General features: G+C 43.0%; 1 protein-coding gene across 8 annotated transcripts in view; it reads right to left on the bottom strand.

The window, feature by feature from the left end:
* ASAP1 (ArfGAP with SH3 domain, ankyrin repeat and PH domain 1) overlaps positions 1–23,940 on the bottom strand; it is a 222,158-nt gene that overhangs the window by 109,515 nt on the left and 88,703 nt on the right. The window lies entirely within an intron of this gene.

The raw sequence follows: 23,940 nt of genomic DNA, 5'->3' as shown, positions 1-23,940 counted from the left end.
GTTTTTAAAATTAAAATGAAATAAAAGAAATCTAATAATAATAAAAAAAATTTAAAAGTACCACGCCCCCGCGAGCACGCGCGTCGCCACGTAAACACGCGTCGGGTGCGCCTACGCATGAAAACGACGAACGCGCTACACATGTTGGGTATCGCCGCGCACGCCGGAGTGAGAGCAATAATTCTAGGGCCAGTATTTTGGGGTATCTCTAAATTGATGACCTGTGGGGGCTTTTAAAGTGTCTTTTATTGATTTTTTGGGGTACTGCAGTTTTTCGCCGTTTCACGGTCGCACGCAATCTGTAAAATGGGCATGTTGGGTATCGTTTTACTCGTTGTAACCTCATCTTTTATATTTCATTAAAAAAATTGGTAATTTGTTGTGTTTTGGGGCATTTAATTAAATTTGTCACTAAATTTTGGGGTTTAATAAGGAGTTGCGCTAATATTGCGCAACATAAAAATTTTCAACTACCACCATTTTATTCTATAGGGTCTTGGCATTCAGAAAATATATAATGTTGGGGGGTTTTACGTCATTTTCAGGCCTAAAATGTGGAATATAACATGGGTGCAAAAATGGAAAAAAGGGCCTCAGTCATGAAGGGGTTAAACAGCCCCGATGCTGGCGACGTACACTGTACGTCGTCAGTCACGAAGGGGTTAAAGGAATACAACCCTGACTTATGCATTCAAATGTTAATGAAATTAATGAAAGAAACACAATCTTCAAATTTCAGTCCTAAGCCTTTCTATAAGGACAGATCATGGTGCAGATGCCCAGAAAAAAAAACCCTGGATTCAGTCATGTTGCCTGCAGCAACAAAACATCTAAAAAGGTAAGAAATATTTTTTAAGAAATTATTTTTCGATATGCTGTGTGAATAGGAACACATAACTTAAAAGGACTACATTTTCAATGTCTACTGCATTCTTAAAGTGTGTTTCCACTCTTGCAGTCACATTTAAGAATGCAGTAGACATTGAAAATGTAGTCCTTTTAATTAGGCCCACCGTTTCAACTGAGTTGACATGTCTGCTTCAGATGATGGATTTCTTTTGTTTCCTCTCATCACTGAAAACAAAAAACAAAAAAAATTCTGAATCAAGTCTGAAAGAAGAACTGTACTTGTTGCCAAGAGCATCAAATCAGTTTCTCTCGTCCCCTGTGAAGTATGCGATAAGGGAAACAAGATTCTTATGTAATTAGAGCAACCTCCAGTGCAGATTCTAAGCGGCCCTCAATGGGTTAAGGAGGTGAAGTAATTAGAAATGGAAAGGCCTGGGGGGACTTGGACAGAGGAGGCTGCACGGCTAATTAATTCTCTCTGCCCTGGATTCTGCACTATTTAAGGAGCTGCAGCTTTTCAATAGATGCAGCAATTGTCACCCTGGTGAACGCTGTGTGAATTCCAGGGGTAATTAGTTTGCACGCGCTTACTTCGGGCACAGCACAGAAATACACTGCTGCCCATTGGACTGTTGTGTATGGAAATGGCAGGAAGCTGAAGAGACTACAAATACCAACCTATAACAATGAGATGGGACTAAGGACACTGAAGATGGGCAGAGGATTCTGAGGTAGGCCCGAAAATAAAGTGACACTAAACTCAGGAGATAAATCTTAAAAATGCATTCAATTATCTCAACTATGAACAAAAATGTATCTTATTTGTGTATCGCTCGGCTGTAGATCCTCAAATCAACTCTGAATTGGCGCTGACACTGTCAACCATAAAATATTTTTTTTTTGTTAGGACAGAGTAGGGGAGTGAAAAAAAATCACTGTTTTTGTTGCCATGTGTCTCATTAGGGAGATTTTTCTTTACTTCCTGTCCTGTATATTCAATAGGAAGTGAAAGGATACCTTTTCAATGTTGGCTAAATCTCCTCTTGGACAGTTGTCACAGGAACAAGTGTCCCCATTAGGGTTGCCACCTTTTCTTCAGGCCAAACCCGAACACTATAGCGCTTCACGGCAATTTGTTTGTAAAGTATACACTATGCATGTATTTTGTAAATAAACGACATTTGAGTTAATCACAACTTACCAGTATGCCACAGGTCCCCAGATATGCATTCTGTAGATAAGTGTACAAAGCAGTACCCATATACCTTGCCGCACTTCTTAACAGATATGCCAAAAGTAACGGGTGCTGGTAATGACTGCGGATGGCGCTGCTCACAACAGAACAGCAATACAGATGTCTCCAGCACACCGGCACCAAGATCCCATGTTACTGCAAAATCCATTTGATTGGTAGTTGTCATTCCTAAGACAAGCACTTTCTGGGCTGCGCTGCGTCCCCTTCATCAGGCTCAGAAATTATATTCTATTATGTCCATATATGTAATAAATACCTGCTTTTCTTCAAAGGTAAGATGACAGCTCGCTGAGGAGATGAGAAGGGCGGCCCCAAACTCGTCTGCCAGACGAAAGCGCTGCTCTCCACCCCTGCTGGCTGGCTGGCTGGCTGCCGGAGGAAGATTCGTCCCTCACGGCTCCCTCTCTCCCTGATGTCACTTCCTCCCACTACAGCCGCGGAGGAAATAGAGGAGGGAGGGAGAGTCGAGGAACAGGAGACAGCGCCACCTGGCGTCCGCCGCAAGAAATGCAGGTATAATGCGGCATTGTAATGTTTGAATCATGTGCCCGGGCGGGAGGTGGCCACAGACCCGGGCACGTGATTCCAAACCCGGGTTGTACGGGTGAAACCCGTACGGGTGGAAACCCTAGTCCCCATTGCAAGTTTTCCCCTCTATTCCTGTTCGGGTGTCAGCTAAAAATTTGGGATTTACGCTCAATTTAATTCCCAGTGACATTGGTGATCAGGACAATTAGAGAAAGGAATTTCTTGAACAGGAAAACAGAAAAACAAAAACCTAATAGGGGTTCTAACCCCTCATCATTCTATGCAAATCTGAATAAAAACTTTTACCCTTCGTTATAGTTTAACTGTAGAGTATTTACTGTAAAAGGCAAACAAAGTCTCCAGATGATAAAAGGTCACCATACAGAATGCACGTATCCCAAAGAAGATGCCGAATGAGACAACAAGGAGGTCAGTAACAAGCATTTCAAAACTGAATCAGCCAAGAAATGGCAGCAGCCGATATGTGAAACTGAGGACTTTCTCTGCTTCTCCTCCCCAGGAAAGAAAAGCCACATCACTCAATGCTCAACAGGAAGCCCGATGCCATCTTGTAGCACAATACCCTCAAGAAATACTTCCGCCAAAGACACTTCCTTTTTTTAAAATCAGATTTCTTTTCAAAACATAACTGTATACAGTGATAGCTAATAGATTCTTTATAACCACTTGTGTTTACATTTTATGTGTGGTACATATTTTTATATAATTAAAAAATCACCAGGTTACATGTGGAACACCAATAAAACATCTTGTCAATTGTGTTGTTTTTTTTTAAATCAGATAATTTTTATTAAGTTTTTCTTTAAACAGAAAATATATAACAACAAATAAATAACAACCAACCAAAACCAATAACACACACACACAAAAGGAAACCTCACATCCACCATATGCACATATTGATAAAACAGTATCCAGGAACAAACTCATTTAGGTCCAATCACCTCCTAGGAAGATATAAACATTTACAACACTAATGTCATTCAAAAAGAAACCAAGATTTGGAACTGGACTAGTCAAATTACATCTTGAGCTCACATATACGACCCTCATGGCTAAATAATAATAATATGAAGAAATTCTAGAGTGCCCTTAATGTGTACGATAGTTTTTTTTTTCATATCTCTATAGGTTGAAATCGATGGACTTGTAATCTTTTTCCAACCTAACTATGTAACCAAGTGTAGCCATCTGGACCAAAGTAAAAAAAAAAATTATCTTCACCAATCCCTCTGTGACAATTTTGTTTTGACAGAAAGTACAAACTGGTCCCAAGGCCCCTTTCCGCATCAGGACTGCCTGTCAGTTTTTCAGTCCCAATTGCATGTGCAGTGCTAGTCTATGGGCGTCCGTTTACACCCGACTCAGGCCAGGTTCAACAAAACAAAAGATTAAGAGATCCATTTAGCTGGACCGGATTGTGCCGGATCGGGAGTAATCTGAGGTAAATAGACACATATCTGTTTACAGCTGACATGGGGTCCGGCAACTTTCGTTCATTCTTACATCGCAAACTTGAAAAAACTGGACTCACAGTGGTGGCATCTGATCCGTACTGCTCCGATCAGGAGGGCATCTGTGCACGGATTCCTCTCCTGATCAGGCCGTGTGAAATGGGTCTTAGGGGTTGTTCACAGCCTTGGCCAGTGCAGTCCCAACGCATAGAAAAGGCAAAGAGCTTAGTTTTCACTGAGGTCAGTTCACACCATTGTGGTGGTGTGTGCTGGTAAAAACATATGGTATGCAGTACCTACAGCTGCATGACAAGGTGGGTTGATGAAACCCTCTCACTGTGAGCTGCAGTGTCTTGGTGGGAGTGTGAGAGGGCTTGTTCACACCACTTCCACTGCGTTCCAGTACGATTAGCTGCTGGAACGCACTGGATCGCTCCCTGGGTTCTGGGCCGGGAGGGGGCGTGGCGGTGCATTCACGTCAATGGCACCACAGCCGCGCAATCCCCCCAGCACCAGAATGCGTGGTCATATCTTTGCCTGCGTTTCGGTCCTGTGCAATTGCAAAAAATGCATGCACTATTTTTTGTTTTTTTGCGATCGTCCAAGAACACAGGGAGCCGGCCAGGATGTGATCCAGTGATTTCCAGCAGCTAATCGTGCTGGATCGCACTGGAAGTGGTGTGAACAAGCCCTCAGTGGGTGAGGTAATGGACTTTTCTTGTGTACTTTATGAGGTTTGTGCTTCACATAGTAACTGGATTTGGTACTTGTTTAGAATTTTATCCAGGAGCCTTTATTTGTAAACTAAGATATATGTTTCCACAAACAAACATTCTCAGATCATCATCTATGGCAGTGGTTCTCAACCTTTCTAGGGCTGGGACCCCTTGGTAACATTTGCCAAGTTGTGGTGACCCCCAACCATAAAATTTAGGGATGGACCAATACTAGTATCTGTGTGGGCTCTCGGGAGCCTATGCGGGCTCTCAGGTGGCTAGTGGGAATCTGTGGTGCCCAAGCACTTACCTCCCCTGACTCCTGCCTGCTCCCCCCTCTCTGATCCTCTCCGGTCGCTGATGCTGCAGCACCATCTAGGAGAACTGACACTGCCATGCTAGGAGGAGGCTGAGGAGCCTCTTACCTAGAGCAGCACAAGGCACATGGGGACCCCCTCAACTGTGGGTTGCGACCCACTTTTGGGTCGCAACACACAGGTTGAGAACCACTGATCTATGGCTATAAAAGAAAGTGGAAAAGAATTGCCAAGTTATGAAGAGGAGAGAGAGAGAGAAAGCACCATCATCATATCGAGAGGAAAACAACAGCTATTGTTCATAAAAGTCCATTGCAGGATTGTGCTTTTGGGGAATATCACTTCTTCCATGTTCCGCTCACAATGCATCTGTTGTACTTTTTTTTTTGTTTAATAAAAATTATTTTTAAAAATCCATTGCAGATGATCACTATTCAGATCCAGTGGCCAGAGATCCTTGGGAAAGTCTCTTAGTAGCCATGGACATGGCAACCATTTTCTGATTTGGCATTTTCCAGTAGTCCCATGTCTGGTGTTACCTTTAGCTTATATTTGAACTCTCTATATTTGAAGTTTAGTTCCAGTATTAGCACAATAAACACTCTGCCATCAGACGAATTTCACAAATTCACACCTCCACCAGATAAGATGCCGTCTTCCTTTGCAGAGTAAACACAACAAGCAGCAGTGTTTGGCTTGCAGAGCAGTTGGGCATAAAGTTTGCTTGTACTGTGTTATCATCTTGTATACTGGTAACTGATATGATACGACTTTGTTTATAGATATAGAACAGCCACAGCCATAAATACGAGTGCTTTCAGGGCACGCTACAACATTTAAGATAAACACATTCACTCTCTGTTGAGGATCTTAAAGGGATAGGCCACTCAGATATTGCATTCACTTTCCGGCAGGTAGTGGTGGAAGCGGCAAATTACGTAAAGTAGGTATGATCTCTCTCAGATGTACTCACTTGTGACTACAGTATGGGCATCTCATTGAGATCTAATCTATTTTACCAATTTAGAGCAGTGGTTTTCAACCTGTGTAACCTCAGGATCCACATTTGTCCTTGGTCTGACCCATGTTGCACTGCAATGGAACACATGGCATTGCGGTACCGTGCGTTCCCATGCGGGAGATGCGTTTGGGGAGCATTCAAATGAATGGCAATGCAACTCCCCTCCCACACCAGAGGTGCAATTGCGTGGTACGAGTGCAAATTTTTTTGTAAATCCACCCTACCTTACAGAAACTGGAGTTGATTGTCAGCCTGGGGTCCAGTGCTGTGCTGTGACGGAGCTCCATCCATATGTGTATCCACTTTTACAGCTCCCTTGCACTCCCTGTAGGGGTTCCAGGAGCCAGAATGTGACATGACCCCGGGCCAGGCACCTCTACAGGACAAGTGAGGGAGCTGTAAGCGATGCAGGTATGGATGGAGCTCCCTCGCCGCCATACCCCCAGCCCAGCCCACCCCACCTCAAGCTGACACTCGGCACCAGGCAGCATATTTTGAATGGCGGCTAGGCGTGAGAACTGACGGTTCTGCACTGGGGGGGGAGGTTGAGGAGCCTCACACCGAGGAAAGTGGAAAGCATGTGGTAACCAACTGAACACAGGGTCGCGACCCACTTTTGGGTCAGGACCCACCAGTTGAGAACCAAGGCTCTAGAGCAGGGGTGGCAAACTCCGGCCCTCCAGCTGTTGTGGAACTACAAGTCCCTTGAGGCTTTGCAAGATTCTCACAGCCACGGGCACGTCTCGCAGAGGCAGATGCATCATGGGATTTGTAGTTTCACCACAGCTGGAGGGCCTGAGTTTGCCACCCCTGCTCTAGAGGAAACCTAGGGTTCCGGAAACTCTGGTTGCGAATAAGTGGCCTTTGAAGGAAGACATGAGTGACCATATGTGAGTGGATTTATTTTCTTTGAGTTTTCCTTTAATATATGAAATTACCTGTAATTTTACACTTATACTACTTTCTCTTCTCTTACTCATCAGCTTCAATTCTAATTGTTTGTGTGATGACCTTTGACTGAAAAAAAAACAAAAAACATTCCAGCCTCACCGCAAATTGACTATTTAAAGAAAGTCAGCAAACCTTAATGTTTGCTGCTGGAACCACAAATGCATCAGCTAGGAAGGCAATGCACTTAGCTGGTGCATCAGCAGAGACCTTGATTGCTGATCCCTCTGCTTTTATTTCCTGTGATGCCAAACCGAAATAGATGTCATTCAATTATCATAAGCTGGACCATAAGACTGCACGACTTGTTAAATTATAAGGTTGATATTTTATTTACTGGAATGTGCGGACCTAAAATAAAGTAAAGCCCAATACATTCTGCAAGCCCAAGCTCAAGGAAGGAAAACCGCATTGGCTCTGCAAAGAAGACTCTTCACCAAGAGTGAAGAGAGGGTAGATTTGTCTCCTAATGGTTAAATTGCATCTTTTAAAAAAATGTAGATTTGATGAAGGGATGGGTCTTGTGACCCGAACTTTCACTGCTTAGGGCAGTTCTGACACAAATCAAGTGTCACAAAGCGTGAGACAAGTAAATAAATTGGCATTCCCAGGCCCACATTGGCCACCTGCCAAGTCTGGCATTAGCCAAAGGTTTGGTCTTTGTGAGAAACTACTTTGTGGACCGGTGTGAACTTCTACGGGCTGCTAAAATAAACCAGTCATTAGGAAACTACTATGCAAAACTACACTGCAATAGCAGGCACCATAAGATGTCCTACTGATAAGTGAATACACGGAAGGAGATATAAAGGATTAGGCAGAGGAAAGCTGTGTTTCCTGGTGCTTAGGAGTATGGCTTAGACAAATTAACATAGTATTTGAGGTTGAATAAAGACATAAGTCCATCAAGTCCAACCTGGTGTGTGTGTGTGTGTGTGTGTGTGTGTGTGTGTATAGATTAAAGATTTGTTTTTTTTGTCCATTCAGTCCTAAGATTTACTGAGCCCTGCCAGACAACACGTTGAGATGAATGACACCACAAATAGTTAGAGAATACAATGGAAAATCTGATCTCTGATGAAGAAGAGGAACAACCTCTTCTAATCCTTCCAACCTCTTCTAATCCAAAACCAATTCTAATCCTTCCCGTCAGCAAAGGCGAGAATTCCATCCCTTCTGTTAGGCTACATTCACACCTCTCTGCATGTTAGGTGCATGTTACCATTGCTCCATATAGAAGGTTTCCGTTATTGGAAACCACCCAAAGAGGCAGCAAGCAAGATTTCAATTGTAGGACACAGACTGCACCAAATCACAGAAATGTGACTTCACCATCAATGTTTGGAAGGCTTCAGAATTTGTATTTCTTTTATTTAGAGAACTTCTCTATAAGAACATCATGGAAACCAAAGTGCTATCACAGGTCTGGGAACACTTCTGGACCAACGGGAATCAAGGCTGGGTAATTCCAATAAAGTCAGCCCGTGGTTTCTTACATATCTTGAAAACTCCCAAATCAAGATCATTCTGCTTAAATTCTCCAACCTGTTCCTGTCCATTTGTCCACATTTGCAAACTCTACCGGTGCATTCTCCATAATACAAAATAAGGAAATTCAACAGAACAGGATTGTCACACAATATGAGAATGTCACCTAATGCCCACAGTAGGTGTTCAGACCTGGTAACTCAATGCAGGGATTTCCATCAAATCCGCCCAGCTGCGTGACTGACAGCTGGCTCTGCCTATCTAGAGGCAGAGCCAGCTGTACCCGCCCCCTCCCCCGTCCGTTCCGCCAGTCAGCGCTGGCGGATCGGAGTGGGAAATCCAGCCCCTCCCCTGTCACGGCAGGGAGCCGTGACAGGATCGAGAGGTGAGCGAACGCTGGTATGTGTTCGCTCACTTCCCGATCTACTGAGCCGACCTGTGACAGTTTCATTGTCACAGGTCGGCTAGAACTATGAGGTGAGTGAAAAGCACTCACCTCACAGTTCTCCTTTAATAGAGTCCCAGAGAGGACTACTGTCGGGCAGCCAGACTTGGTAGCTCAATGCAGAGATTTCCATCAACAGAGTCCTAGAGAGGACTACTGTCGGGTTGCCAGACCGCATGGTTAGCACACCAACGGGAGGGCTTTAGGAAAAAGTACCAGCAGGTGTGCAAGCCTCAAGGAGTACAAACACAAACATTTCACAGCACACAGAGGTGGGTGGTCTCAGTTACGGACACTGCGACGTATTTGCAGTATAGTGCAACACACAGATGCATAGGGTCTGTTTGTAGTGTTGCCCTGAACTGAAAATAATTATTTGCATGACCCATTTTTTCATGCATTGACAGCTCATCTATTTTGTAGCACACCGCATAGGTTGTGTGTTAAGAGAACTGAAAATTGAGTTTCACCAACGGCTCCCATCCAACCTGACAGAGCAATTTTGCTAGAAATACTTTAAAGTGGTAATTATGTTGTGTAAATGAAAGTGTATTATATCCATTTTAATTCCAAGCTGTATCACAATAAATCATAGAGAAGTCTGGGGGGAGGAGGGGGGTGTTGAATTCTTTTGCAATGCACTGGACTTTTTCTGGCTTATATCTTCTGACATTGACGGGAGAGAGTGTTTACTACAGACTGCACCACATTCAGAAATGTGAGAAGCGGCCATAAAAGGTGTCAATTAGCAGTAATCAGTGCTGCTCATTATTCTTCCGAATGATGCCAACTGCTCGACTCAGCAAGTCTGTACACAGCAAGGCGGGCTGGGATCAATGTTACAAAGGTGTCTGCCGGCCTATATATTCCGGACTACTTAAGGTGCAGTCTGTGAAAGGACCACAGCTACATCACCCTTACCTAGAACAGAACCCATACAAAATAAACGCGTTTGTAAAATAAAGTTCACCAGAGATAGATGTGAATGCTATTTTTTTTACTTGCAAATTGCTAAAAAAAAAATCTGAATTGGTACAAAGGACACAGGTGTAGCAAATAAATCCGCACTTGACATGCACAGATATGTATTCTGTTACTGACCAACTTACTGCACATATTCTTATGATTGCTCTGCCAGTGCTAGAGGTATGACTGAATATCACAAGGAGGAGAACACTGCATTTAATTTGATGGTGAATACTTCCATGCTGGTGACAATCTCCAAGAGATCCTTATGTCCCACTCACACCCATCAGCTTACAGTGACAGGACGCTTCCACCTTATGAATGGAGTGCAACAACTCAAAAATAAAGGCAAGGCTAAAGCAAAACTCTTGACAGATTACAATAAAAAAACAAATTCCTGCAGGTATGTATTAAAAAATTGTGTGTATTTTCGAAAAGCAAAACAGAAACGTTTTGCTGTTGTACTGTATAAAGCCCTTCCATGTGCACCTTACTTTAAAGCTGGTTATGAGTTGATGAGTGCGTTTGCCATTTATTTTGCTTGACTGATTTATTGCAGTGACACACTGGGGGTCTCAGGTGCCGTTGCCGTGATGCACGGGGTCTCTTGTGTGTTCCTGTGCCTTTAAGAAGGTTGGGCTGCCTCCTGGCGAACCTGCACCCAATTTTATCTTTTGCTACATGTGCTCCAAGATGGAGACTCTCATAAGTTATAGTTAGGACCGCACTACATAGAGGGGCCTTGACAAGGCGGTGCGGCTTTTACATATTTTGCAGAAGACGTCTATCTAAACCTCTGTTTTTCACCTTAGCGGTTAGACAGGTTTTTTTTGCATGCTGGCCGGTGAGTGTGCTGGGAAACTTTTTGCTGTTGTATTTTTGAAAAACAACTCAGGCTCCTGCAATCCCCTGTACAGCAGAACTGGGAGAGGAAGGAGCAGCAAAAGCCAATCATTTGTACTGCAATGAGCATGTGCTAGAAGAGAAATTAGCTCATTGGTCAGCTGATTTTACTTTCAATGCCCAAACACAGGCCTGGGGAGGGACTAGACCTAGTTCTATTACCTAAAGTGACAGTAAACTCAGGAGTTAAACCTTAAAAATACATTCAAGTACCTTAATAACAAAAATGTATCTTATTTGTGTATCACTCGGCTGTAGATCCTCAAATCATCTCTGAATTGGTGCTGACACTGTCCTTCCTTCTGGAGGGTGGCTACTTTTGCTCCACATGTGTTGTAAAGTAGTCACCGCTCCAAGCTCCCTCCCATGATGGACTACAATCTCAATACAAATGAGTAAACTCAACCAAGCAGTGTGCACTCTCAGCTCATTCTCAGCATCTCTAAGGTGTTGGGAAGGATGTATACCCTGTGCGCATGAGTTACATTATCAGTGGCCAACGGCCGAAGAGGATGTCTAGATACAAGGAAGTGGCAGCAGAGGAAGGAGCAGAGCGGGACACAGCGCTGGAGAAGGGCACACTTTTACAGTAAATGTGCCATAATGTGGAAACATGCACAACGTTTCCCTTCTGTACTGCAGGAATTATGGCAAACACCCACCCAGCACATAGCGTTTTACTTATGTTTTAGGGCTTGTTTACACCATAAACAGTGCGTTCAGAGTGGTCAGCTGCTGAAGCACACTGTATCGCATCCCGGCTGGCTTCCGTTGTTCAGGGGCGGGAGGGGGCGCGTCGGTGCACTGAAGTCAATGGCATCGCAACCACACTTCCCGCCCACAGTGCAATCGTCCGCAGCAGAACGTGTGGCACATCAGTGCCTGCGTTCTGGTCCAGTGCGATCTGAAAAAATGCTGCAAGCACTATATATATATATATATATATATATAACCAATGCAAGCTGGGCATCAAGGCTGCCCTCTGGTCACGAAAGGGTTAAGAGCGCTTTCTGGATGAGCGGGGAGTTGCGCTTTAACAGTGTAAATACTGCAGTCAAAAGGGCAAGCTCGTACCCAATGCCAAAAATAAGATCAAATGAAACGTTTCCAGCGGACGTCACTGGGATGTGTGCAGCTGCACTGGCTCAGGGTGCTGACACTGGAATGGAAAGAGTGATGGGAAAAGAAAATTGCTATGCAATGCTAAATTTTTTTGGTTCAATTTAGGGATTAGCAAAGAATGTTTGAAATAATATACAGACAATTTAATGTGCTTTGGGGTGGGGCAGGCTGGTATAAAATGTATATTTAGAATGCAATCTGCTGCCTAGTGATTAGGCCACTGAAATTGACAGCCTGGAGCAGCAAAAAGGAAAAACTGCAAGCTGACAGATCCTGCTGAGTCAGCCATTGATATTCGTGTTGCTAGCAGAGAAACAATGCTTATAATTAAAGAGAACCTGTCACCATTCATTTCAACAACAGTCTTCCCGTAAGATTATAGGTGCATGTAATGTATTTTAGCACTTTACATACCAGTAAAACCTCCCTTGTGCAGACATCCAAAAGCTCCAAGACTGTTGGGTGCCGCCATCTTGGATGTGATGCAAGCATCCCCAGCAGAGCGCTCATTCAAACAGAACTGTATAGTATTCCCCTTCTCTCCTCCTCTAGCAGCTACAGAAAATGGCGAGGTGGCTACAACTGCACTCGAGTTTTAAATAATTAAATGAAACCAGATCCAGTAGTTTTTGTTCTGCGAAGTAATGCTGCAGCTTTTCCAAAGAGTTGGATGGTGGAGCTTGAACCAGAGAACATGGGGTTTGTATTTTTCACAGACTCAGACTCGGGGGTCGGTCAGCAGATGAGAATCAATTCTACATGTTAGCGAGCTAAGATAAAAGTCACAATGATGGAGGAGCCAACAAAATGCCCCCCTGTGGCAGTCAAATTCCATAGTAATATGGCAGTCAAGAAGAGGCGAATCTGCCATATAAAGGTAATAGCTAAATGTTAAAGTGACACCAAACTCAGGAGGTAAATCCTAAAACTACATTCAAATACCCGAACTATAAACAGAAATGTAACTTATTTGTGTATCACTCGGCTGTAGACACTCAAATCATCTCTGAATTGGTGCTGACACTGTCCTTCCTTCTGGAGGGGGGCTACTTGTGTTCCCCATGGTCCCTGTGTGTGATGTAAAGTAGTCACCGATCCAAGCTCACTCCCAGGATAGACTACAATCTCAATACAAATTAATAAACTAAACATGAGATTGTAGTCCATCACAGGAGTGAGCTTGGAGCAGTGACTACTTTACAACACACACAGGGACCATGGGGAACAAAAGTAGCCCCCCTCCAGAAGGAAGGACAGTGTCAGCACCAATTCAGAGATGATTTGAGGGTCTACAGCCGAGTGACACACAAATAAGATACATTTTTGGTAATAGTTCAGGTACATGAACGTTTTTTTAAGATTGAACTCCTGAGTTTAGTGTCACAGTGAGGTAAAGTACAAGTTCACTTTAACAAAATGAAGATACAACATTCCTTTTGTAGCCACTGAACAAGTTACTCCATTTACATCAGTAGAAGGATTGGAGGTTTCTTCTAAAATGGGGTGATGCTGTTTGCAGCTCACGTTACAAAACTGATTCTTTTTAACGTGAAACGAAGCAGAAAATGACACTTTCTAGCAATGCTCAGCACTAAAGAACAGCTCATATTCTTGGCCAACTCATGCTATTGCCAGAGGCACTGCCTGCAGGGGAAATGGAAGAGCTCAGGATATAAAATGTGACCTTTTCTGACTTTGCAGACAGCAAATTTGAAGTTTTAAATATCTCTAAAACATCAGCCTGTCTGTTCAGCAAAGACTCTGTAGCTACATACAGCGATTGTGTTTTTAATGGAGATATGCAGATCATCTTAGCAATGCAGGGAAGGTACCACATATGTGAATTCATAAGGCTCAAAAAAAAAAAAAAATAGAAAAAAAATGATATACTATAGGCAAAAAAGCCAAGATTTATCAGCTTCTGAGAGCAGAACTCCAGGGACAAATCATAATCACATGATCTTTGTTATATGTCTCACCTCAATTCTACAGCTGCAACCATCCTGTTTGAGCAATACAACATCCACCCTCCCCTGAAAATCATTGTGATGGTACTCACACATCTGATAGATGACTGGAGGGAAATATGGCTGCTAATATTCCATTCCTAACTCACTTCTCCTTCCTACTGATCTGTCAGTGGAGAAGCAGCACATTGATGATGTCATCAATGTGCTCTCCCCTCCTGCAAACATGCTAAAACAAGTGTCCTATGGAAAGAAGTAGATTGGCTCAGTGTTTCCTCTCCCTTTTCCTGTCATCTGTACTATGGCCTGATCAGTTTATGGTACCACCCATCTACTTGTACTACATAGGCAAAAGTTTGTGTTTGGCTGATGATCCTGTCAAGTTAAAGAGCAACTTTCCCCTTATCTTTGAATGGCAACAAAGTCACCTTTAGAAATGTTTAGTAATGACAATCTACAAACAGATACTTCTAGATAATTGCCGGCTTTTTTTCTCTGCATACCTTTGTTTTCTTTTCCCTCTCATTCTTCTCACCTCCCCATTCTTCTCACAGTGGCCAATTTTACTGATGGCAGATTACTAGATCTCCCTTTACTTCCTGGAACTCTGGCACATGTGACTAGGACATGTGACCATGTACATCGTCTCAGAGGAGGAAAATGCCTTTCCCTGAGATCTCGTGAGATTACAGATGAGATTTGCAAGCAATGCTCTGCTCATGTAATCTTCCCAGGATGCAACACTTGGGCACACTTGTTACAGTTTTGTTGTCACACGTCGGCTCGAACTATGAGGTTGAGTGAAAATCACTCACCTCATAGTTCTCATTTAAGGTCTGGGCGTTTTTCTGCCTTAATGCATTCTCTGCATTCTGGTATAAACCACCCAGAACCTTTTTCTCCCCCAGTCCCCCCCACACTTACCTTTCAGCAATGCTCGTCCCCGCCGCTGGTCCCAAAGTCATCCTCTGTTCCCCCGTACTTACTGGTTAGCAGGGGGAGAATATTGATGGCAGAGGAGCCATAGGCTCCTTCTGCCATCAAAGAGAGAAGGGGCGTGGCCTCTATGGACGCAAACAGCCACTGCGGGCACGAGCGAGCATGGGCGCCTCCAGTAGCCGATGGAGACACCCGTGCAGGGGGTAGAAGGCTGTGGGAACCCACTTGAAAAGGAGGACTTTAAAGATTTTAAAGAAAAACAGCAGCCTCAGGCAAAGGTGGGCATCCTTATAGCAAATATTTAAAAAAGGAAGGTTTAATATCGCTTTAAGCTTTTCTGATAGGCACAGAGGGGATCAGCTTCTCTCTTTAACTGAACAAACTGAATAAAGAAGCTGGCTGGTTGCCATGGGAAACTGCTGCAGATTCTCAGATTCTGTCTGCTCCAGTTTTGATGAATCCCCCCCCCCAGTGTGTTTGAATAAGTTTGAATGTAGCAATGATAATTTGTTTTCCCCATGCATCAGATTGCATTTTCCCAAATTAAGTAATTTCTGATGTAATTGCCCAAAAAATGCATCTCAAAGCAATCCACTTACCCTGAAATAAATGCACGCTTTCCTGCGGCTGCCTCTGACCTACTTATGACTCCATTTACACAAACCCTACCTAAGCTTCCAGGACCCTGGTCAGAACTTGTCAATCACAGTCCCTTATCTCAAAGTCTAAAAAGCCAATAACTCAATTGGCTTCCTAATCACAAAATGCTTCCCAATGTAAATATTGGTTTAAGATTGTGCTGGTCAACAGCTGAGGGATCACAGCCCAGAGCTTCCCACTTCTTAACTGCTCTCATTCCACTGTAACTGCAGAATGTAAACACATTCCATACATTCAGGAGCTGCCCCGCTCCATGCAAGCTACAACCTCCAATACTATTCTGTCAAGTGAACCTGTGCTTTCCAGGACTTGGATACCGACCTTCCCAGCTGCACATACGTACCTTTCCTTCTGCTTCCCTGCTACGGAATTAGGAGCAAAAACAGGTAGCTCTATGCAAGCTCTTGTTCTAGGTCAGTGGTAGAAAGGGTCAGCACTTGTTCTGGGTCACTGATAGAAAGGGTCAGGTCTTGTTCTGGGTCAGGTCTTGTTCTGGGTCAGTGGTAGAAAGGGTCAGATCTTGTTCTGGGTCAGTGGAAGAAAGGGTCAGGTCTTGTTCTGGGTCAGTGGTAGAAAGGGTCAGATCTTGTTCTGGGTCACTGGTAGAAAGTCAGATCTTGTTCTGGGTCAGTGGTAGAAAGAATCAGATCTTGTTCTGGGTCAGTGGTAGAAAGGGTCAGCACCTGTTCTAGGTCAGTGGTAGAAAGGGTCAAGTCTTGTTGTGGGTCAGTGGTAGAAAGGGTCATGCCTTGTTGTGGGTCAGTGGTAGAAAGGGTCAGGACATGTTCTGGGTCAGTGTTAGAAAGGGTCCGGACTTGTTCTCGGTCAGTGGTAGAAAGGGTCAGGTCTTGTTCTGGGTCAGTGGTAGAAAGTACTGAAGCAAGAGGACCAGCATAACAGCCAGGCAACTATCATTTTCTGCATAAAGTCAGCAAAGAGAGCCGCCCTTATTTCTCTCAGGAACGATTCACTGCAAGTATGTAAATGAGAAGGGGTAGCCCAAATTCTGCCCACAAAATTGCATTTTCTTTAATACATTTCTAACATAATATTTGCATTAGGTGAAGCCTGTGGAAAACAGCTTCAGTGTCTAAAAACAAAGCTACAAATCCCTATGTCCAAGCTCTCAGCGTAGTGAAAAGGAGGAAATCTCTTTATATATCATTTTTTGTCATCTAGGTTGCTCATATACCGGTACTCAGGGAAAATCTGGTACTCAGGGAAAGAACAAAATGGCCACTGGTTAGCCATTCTCATCCTAATCACCAGATTCCACAATGCAGACACACAAAACATAACCTACACCCTGTCTTGGTGCAAAGCTGCCTGCGTGCTCATAAACTGTTACACATTTCTATAACAATAATCAGAAACCACTTCAACGTACGAGGGATTTCCAGGTTTAGTCAGTTGGTTATGTACGCTATACATAAGCAGAGATGATATGTTTCTGAATGTTTATATAGTAAACACTGTGGAAGCTTCAAACAAATACTTAGAAATAGGACGTCTTCACATATGGAATGCTTTGTTTTCTTTACAATTACTAGAAAGAAAGAAATTATACTGTACGGCTTCTTTTTTTTTTTGGCCTCAATGGAGGTCTCTTATTTTAGAAAAGTGGAACGTATGGGAACAATTACATCTGTATGCTTTAGAGCGGAACTTCAGGCAAACGGCAAAATACATATATAGGAATTGGCTTTCCTGCCCTTCTGTCTATCCAGTCCTGAGATATACGCAGTCCTAGCACAATAATAAAAAAACCTGAAGACCTGGCTTCTCTGCTGCAGTTGAACAACAACTATGCAATCTGAATGTACAATCTCCTTTAGATTTACCACCATGTAATACAAGGGTCCTGATTACAAATGTAATGGACTGTTACGGTTTGTCCTTATATCACTTACGTTTGGTACATCTAAAAAAGAAAAAACTAAAATAATCTTTCAGTAATGACAGCCTATATACTCTTCTCAATACAGGTTCCCTTTAAAAGGTGCTGGCTAGGGAAGGAATAATGACACACCGGGTATGACATTTATTTGCAAGAAAAGCCTCTTCCACTTATCTCTCTGATCTAGATTTCTGAATGTTAATAATATGATTTTCCTGATTTAGAGCTGAGCTTTGAACTATTAGTTATAGGATAATAATTAGAGCCCCATATATAGCAGTAGATATATGCAAAAACATTTTTTTTTAAGTTTAAAAAAAGGGTTAAAACTTACCCGTGTCTCCGCCGCTCGCTCCCGTCTGAAGATCTGAAATTCTCGGGCGGCTGCAAAGGATCTTGGGGCGGGCGCATGCGCATTTCAGATGTTCGGCCGGGAGATGATGGGAAACACATGGTAAGTCTATGGAGCAGCGTGCACCCGCACAGACTTCGTGGGACATCAGGGGAGAGGAGGACAGAGGAGTCAGCACTGGATCGGAGACCCGCACCAGCGCTGGAGGGACAGCTAAAAAGTACAGGAAAGAAGATGATCGGATCAAGAGGCATCATTTAAGGTAAGTCCTTACACCAGCATTGGGGGGGAATTTGCCTTTGTCACTTTAAGCAATGTGTACAATGAGAGCACCTGAAATTGAGGAACTCTCACTGGAAAGTTTGGAGACCGGGGCCCTAGTCTCAAAGTCAGAGAAGTTGAACTCTATGTAACAAAGTGAAACCAGCATCAGAGGGGCACACAGAAGCAGCTTTTCTGGCTAACATAGTAAATAGAAGCACCTTGTGATTCTTGCTTTTAGTTATCCCTTTTACTTTTTAAAGCTGAAAATGGCTGACAGGTTCACTTTACTTAAAACCTTTGTTATTTTCCCGCAGATCTCGTCAGGGTAAGTCATTCATTCTGGCATGACTCCACAGCAATCTGTGATTCAGCCTTGCCGAGAGCTACCTTATTCAGCCTACCTATGACTCTCCAGCCCCGTCATTATTATACCGGACTTCCTCCATCCAGTGTATGTTACTGGAGGGGTGCTTTCCCGAGAACAGGGGAGAACAAGGGATCAGGATCCCTAAAGAGGAACTTTAATCTTTTCAATAATATTACATTTACTTGTGATTAGCGCTAAAGCATAGTTCACCTTTCTGTCCATATTCCATGTTTTACGCATATATTTAGAAACATGGTCACATTCCACAAACCTCCCACCCTCAAACCACCCCACCAACCAGAATTTTGGGGTTCTTCTCCCAGGAACATTTTGCTTTGTTTCGAATCCGTTTTGAATTTGGTTCCGCCTGCAAAGCTGAGCTACTCATTCACAGGGGAAAAAAAGAATGAATCGATCTCAATGAAGCACAAGGGAGGTCACATCACCACACTGTGTAGTCCAGGGTTTACTTCCTTCAGCACCAAAACCAAAGGTCCGTACCTCCATATGGCTCCGGGGCTGGAGGAAGAGTCTACAGGAGCCTGAGCAATGCACTCATGATTCACTGATCGCAATTTAAATACACTGCAGGCTCCAATGCAAAAATGCATTTATTATTTTTTTGCAAAAGGTGGTTATTAATGTACATATCTTCATCAAAGTGTATCGTGTGCGTGAACATGGAGATATATGGCTTATTATAAGTGCAGGACTATCTCATGATTATTACTGGGGAAGGGTAAGAACCTGAAGTTTTTATTCACGTCTGTGTCTCAGAATAATCACAATGCATTGCATTTGTATGATTAGCCTGTCGCCATTATTTTACTTGACAGTGCCACTTTAAGAAGCCATGGAAGACAAATGTATTGACTGCTCCTTCACAGCATGTTACGGATGAGATAGGAGCCAAGAAACAAAGCCCGTCTTCCATATTGCTTCAAAAGCTTCTCCCACTCTCCTCGCTGTTGGCTGCTCCGTCAATCAGCACGATGTGAGAACAACGTTGTCACAGACCATAACAAATTCTAGACTTTGGGCTACTTATTAGCCATTTTTAATGCATGTGCAATAGATAAAACAATTTCCTGATTTGTGGTTTTATTATATTCTACTTTTAGAAAGATGTCCTACTTCTCTCTCAGTCTGGAGTTTTGCATTTAGTTTATGGTTGACCGGTGAACGTCACTGAAATGTGAGTGTGGGTGCTTGTATCAATTATAACTCACTGCTGGCACTGGCATCGGGTTTGCTGCAGTGCTGTCACACTGCCAGAAGAACAGAACAGAAATGAATATAGAGCAGCCGAGTCACATTTTACAATGTGACTGAACAGGACTTCAGAATGGTACCCACTACATCACTTTAAAGAGGCCCTGTCAAACTCCTGGGGCGCCCAATACAGCTGCCTGTAACAGAGTCCTGCAAAAAGCTTCCCCTCCTCTGAGATATACAGAGGGTGGTACTCAGAACCTGGGAATACCTGGACTGCATTTCCAAGGATTGAACCAGTCGGAGAAGAAGAAACAATATTCAAAAACACAGGGAATTAGCTAGCAGCCAGGTCCAGAAGAAGGCTGAACTCCCAGCAGATATTTATTTTCTTTTAATGCAACTAGTAACTGAACTTCAAGAGTTACAACACAAGAAGAAGAACAGGGGTTTTCGAGAGGTACTACACCATGGCTTGAAATTTGGTAAAAAAGGTTTATTTTTATTTCACCTATGTTATAAATATACATATAAAAAAGCAACAACCAGTTGCGGAAAGTTTAAAACAAAGTTAGACCAGCAGCATAGACCCGTTTGACATACTATACATATCCATTATAGATCAATACATTCAGTGTGTCCAATACATTCAGTGTGTCCAATCCCTACGCGTTTCACAACTTGGCTTCATCAGGGGATTGTGAACTGATCTAACAAGAAACAATACATTTAATCAATACATGTCCACAATTCACTAATAGGTCTATTTTAGTTGTATAGAGTGTACAGAGACATGTGCCTGGGTACTTATACCCAACGGAGAGAGTCCCACCACCATTCACACCAACGTACACCAATTACTCACCACCCAATGGGAGTGGCTTAATGTGGGTCGAGCTCTCTGTGTGGAGTGTAGGCGGGGATAAGAATCCTCCAAAGGAAACACTCCGTACAGTTTTTGTCCCGGGGGAACTCTGGGCCGCAGTAGGAGGGAGGGATTACGGGTCCATGCAGGAGGATAAGGCTGCCTATGCCTATCTTGTAGTGTTCTTATACTCCAACATCCATGGACCTGTTTTTTTGTGTGATTGCATTTCTTTAGTGTTACACATATAGTAAATTGATCATCCAATGCCTCATGCCCATGTATGTAAATCTATATATGACTATATTCTATATCGAGGTTACATAAGTTATCAGATACTTTAACCGGAAACCTCTTTTGTTTTATTTGCATGTGTTTCCACCCATCCTTTTAGTTAGTGATATATATATATACATACATATATACACATGCGCCCTACATATATGTGTATATATATATACACATGTGCCCTACATATAGGGCTCTGTGTGATCCTAGCTCTGGGGAGAAGTGTCATAACCAAACATCTATCTTGTAATAATAAATAGTGCAATGATATTTATCTTGGTGAGACTAGAAAGGTGTCTGGTGATATCTCAAAATGTGTTATGTGTTCGATGTAATCTGTATGGACAGATCAAAATAAATCTTCAAAATAACAACAAGGACACATTTAGAAATGTTTAGTGATGACAATCTACAAACACATACTTCAAGATAATTGCCGGCTTTTTATTCTTTGCATATCTTATTTTTCTTTTCCACCCCATTATTCTCACAGTGGCCATGTGTACTGAGGGCAGGTTACTAGGTCTCCCTTTACTTCCTGGAACTCTGGCACATGTGACTAGATCATGTGACCATGCACATAATCCCATTGGAGGAAAATGCCTTTCCCTGGGATCTCGTGAGATTACAGCTGAGATATGCCAGCAATACTCTGCTGATGCAACCTTCCCAGGATGCAACGCTTGGGCACAGATCACATTACTAAAGCCCAAGAGGACCAGGAAGTGGGAAAAAATGAAATTGGAAGTAAAATAAAAATATGTTTTAACAAATGAATGCAAGATGATTTCATATCAGCATTCAAAGCTAAATGCTGATGTGATTTTTAGGAAAAGGGTAAAGGCCCACTTTAACTTAATATTAGCTTCCTCCAAACACCATTACGGCAGCACTGAGTAAGAGGAGCAAGACTAGGAGCCTATAAGTTGTGTTGCATTAAAAAGTAATAACAAGAACCATGCTTATGGGTATAGAAAGCAGAGGGATGACCTTATCAGTCTCTTGCTGCTCCTTCATTATCCAATCAGCCAGCTGGGTGTAGAGAGAGAACACCACTGTATGCACTGTAATGTCTATAATTGTAACAAAGAAAGTACCATCATCCGCCTGCTGTGCAAATCTCAGGACTGGATGGGTAGATATACAAGTCATTTGACAGCCAACACAGCTCCAATATATGCATTTTTTCTGTATTTTATTTGAAGTTCAGCTTTACAGCCACTTAGCAGATAAGCGGAGTCTCTCGACTGTACTTAAAATGAATGTTTTCATGTTTGACTGGAATGCACCTTCGATTCATCATCAAAGAACGCAGGCAAAACCTGGACCTTCGTGATAAAGCGAAGGTATTTTTGTCCGTAATGACGTCACCCAAAACTATCCCGAGCCGCATTACAGAAATGCCGTCGCCAACAGCTATGCCCACACGGCGGAGAGGGAAAACAGAACTTTGCAGTGTGTTACATTGCGGAGGAACAACAGCGGATCTCTTTAATGAGCAGCCTTCAGATCTCAGATATACAGAAGCCGCTATAAATACCCCATCCGGCTACTTATTCATAAAATCATGAAATATTATTAAACAAAACGACAGAATACTGAAAAGAACAGAAGGTCTCTCTGAGGGGAAACGTTTCCCAGTTTATCAATGTGCCGCATTCCTGGCTTCCCGAAATTCTCTGCCTGCTGTCTGCAGATTATTTTGTGATCTGCCTACTTAATGAGAATATTTAAAGGGTGCGAGAAACAAAAAAATAAAACCAGAATGACTACTCAGTTTACAAATAGACCTGCACATACTTTTCTAAGCAAAACTGGATTGTGAATGGAAGAAGGAAGTGTCAAGAATCTGCAGTGAGGCTCATCACTGGCAAGCTTCTCTACCTGCGTAACCTCCGGACCCACATTTGTCCTTGATCATTAAGTCGTGGCCCGAGTCGAACTGCAATGGAACGCAAGGCATTGCAGTACTGCGTGGTCCGCTCAAATGAATGGCAACGCAATGCACCTCCAACACCAGAATGTGTAGTAGATGCGATTGCGTGGTACGATATAGTGCGATATTTGCACGGGGCTGTTCGATTAACGCACTGTACTAGTGGGAACGGGCCCTCAAAACACTGACATACACAATCTTACACACTCACAGACATTCTCACACACACATACACACTCCAAAATATATATATATATATTTTTTAAGATCCACCCAGTCTCCCTACCTTTACGAAAACGGAGTAGATCCTCAGGGGGACGCCGAGGAGACTCTCACCTAGAAAAGTAGAAGGCATGCGGCAACCCACTGAACACAGGGTCGCGACCCGCTTTTGAGTCACGACCCACCAGTTGATAACCAAGGCTTTAAAAGGACAATTGTACCTTTAGTAATGTTGTCCATCAATTAAATCCCCCATCACCCTGAATGCAGATCACCTGCTACAATACTTCCATATGTCCCTTACTCCCCCATTCCAGTGATCCTTACTGAGTGGCTCCATCTTGCCACAGAGGAGGCCTCATTCATACCTATGGATGAGCTTTACTCATGGCGGCTTCCATCTGCAGAATTTGTTTTCTGGATCACCATTGTAAGATAGTTGTAATAACTGCTGATCCTGCCAGTTTATCCCATGATTTTCTACTTCCTAAACAGGGTGACAGGTATGGTCCTTCTGCTGGGAAATGACTGCAGGGTTGTCATCCTGTGGACAGGGTAGTCTTAAGATGGGCATTGGGATATAGAGGGATTTCAAAGCAAATTTGGACAGCAAAAATAATAATAAAAGAAAACCATATTTCTTACATCTGTGCAATAATTGTTGGCGCTATATAAATCCTGTATAATAATAATAATAATATATGTCCATTTCCCTATGTGGTATGACTTTAAATATGCTGTAATTACAGAAAAATACATAAGCCCCTTGACATGTAAACTCAGTGGGGGGAAATTTATCAAAACCGGAGCAGACAGAATCTAATGCAATAGCCCATAACAACCAATCAGCTTCTCTCTTCAGTTTGTTCAGTTAAGCTTGGAAAATGAAACAGAGAAGCTGATTGGTCCAGATTCTGTCTGCTCCGGTTTTGATAAAT

Source organism: Nanorana parkeri, unplaced genomic scaffold (assembly GCF_000935625.1).
Source record: "Nanorana parkeri isolate BGI_ZX_2015 unplaced genomic scaffold, ASM93562v1 scaffold15, whole genome shotgun sequence".
Classification (NCBI taxonomy): Eukaryota; Metazoa; Chordata; class Amphibia; order Anura; family Dicroglossidae; genus Nanorana; species Nanorana parkeri.
This window is presented reverse-complemented; position numbering and strand designations above follow the sequence as displayed.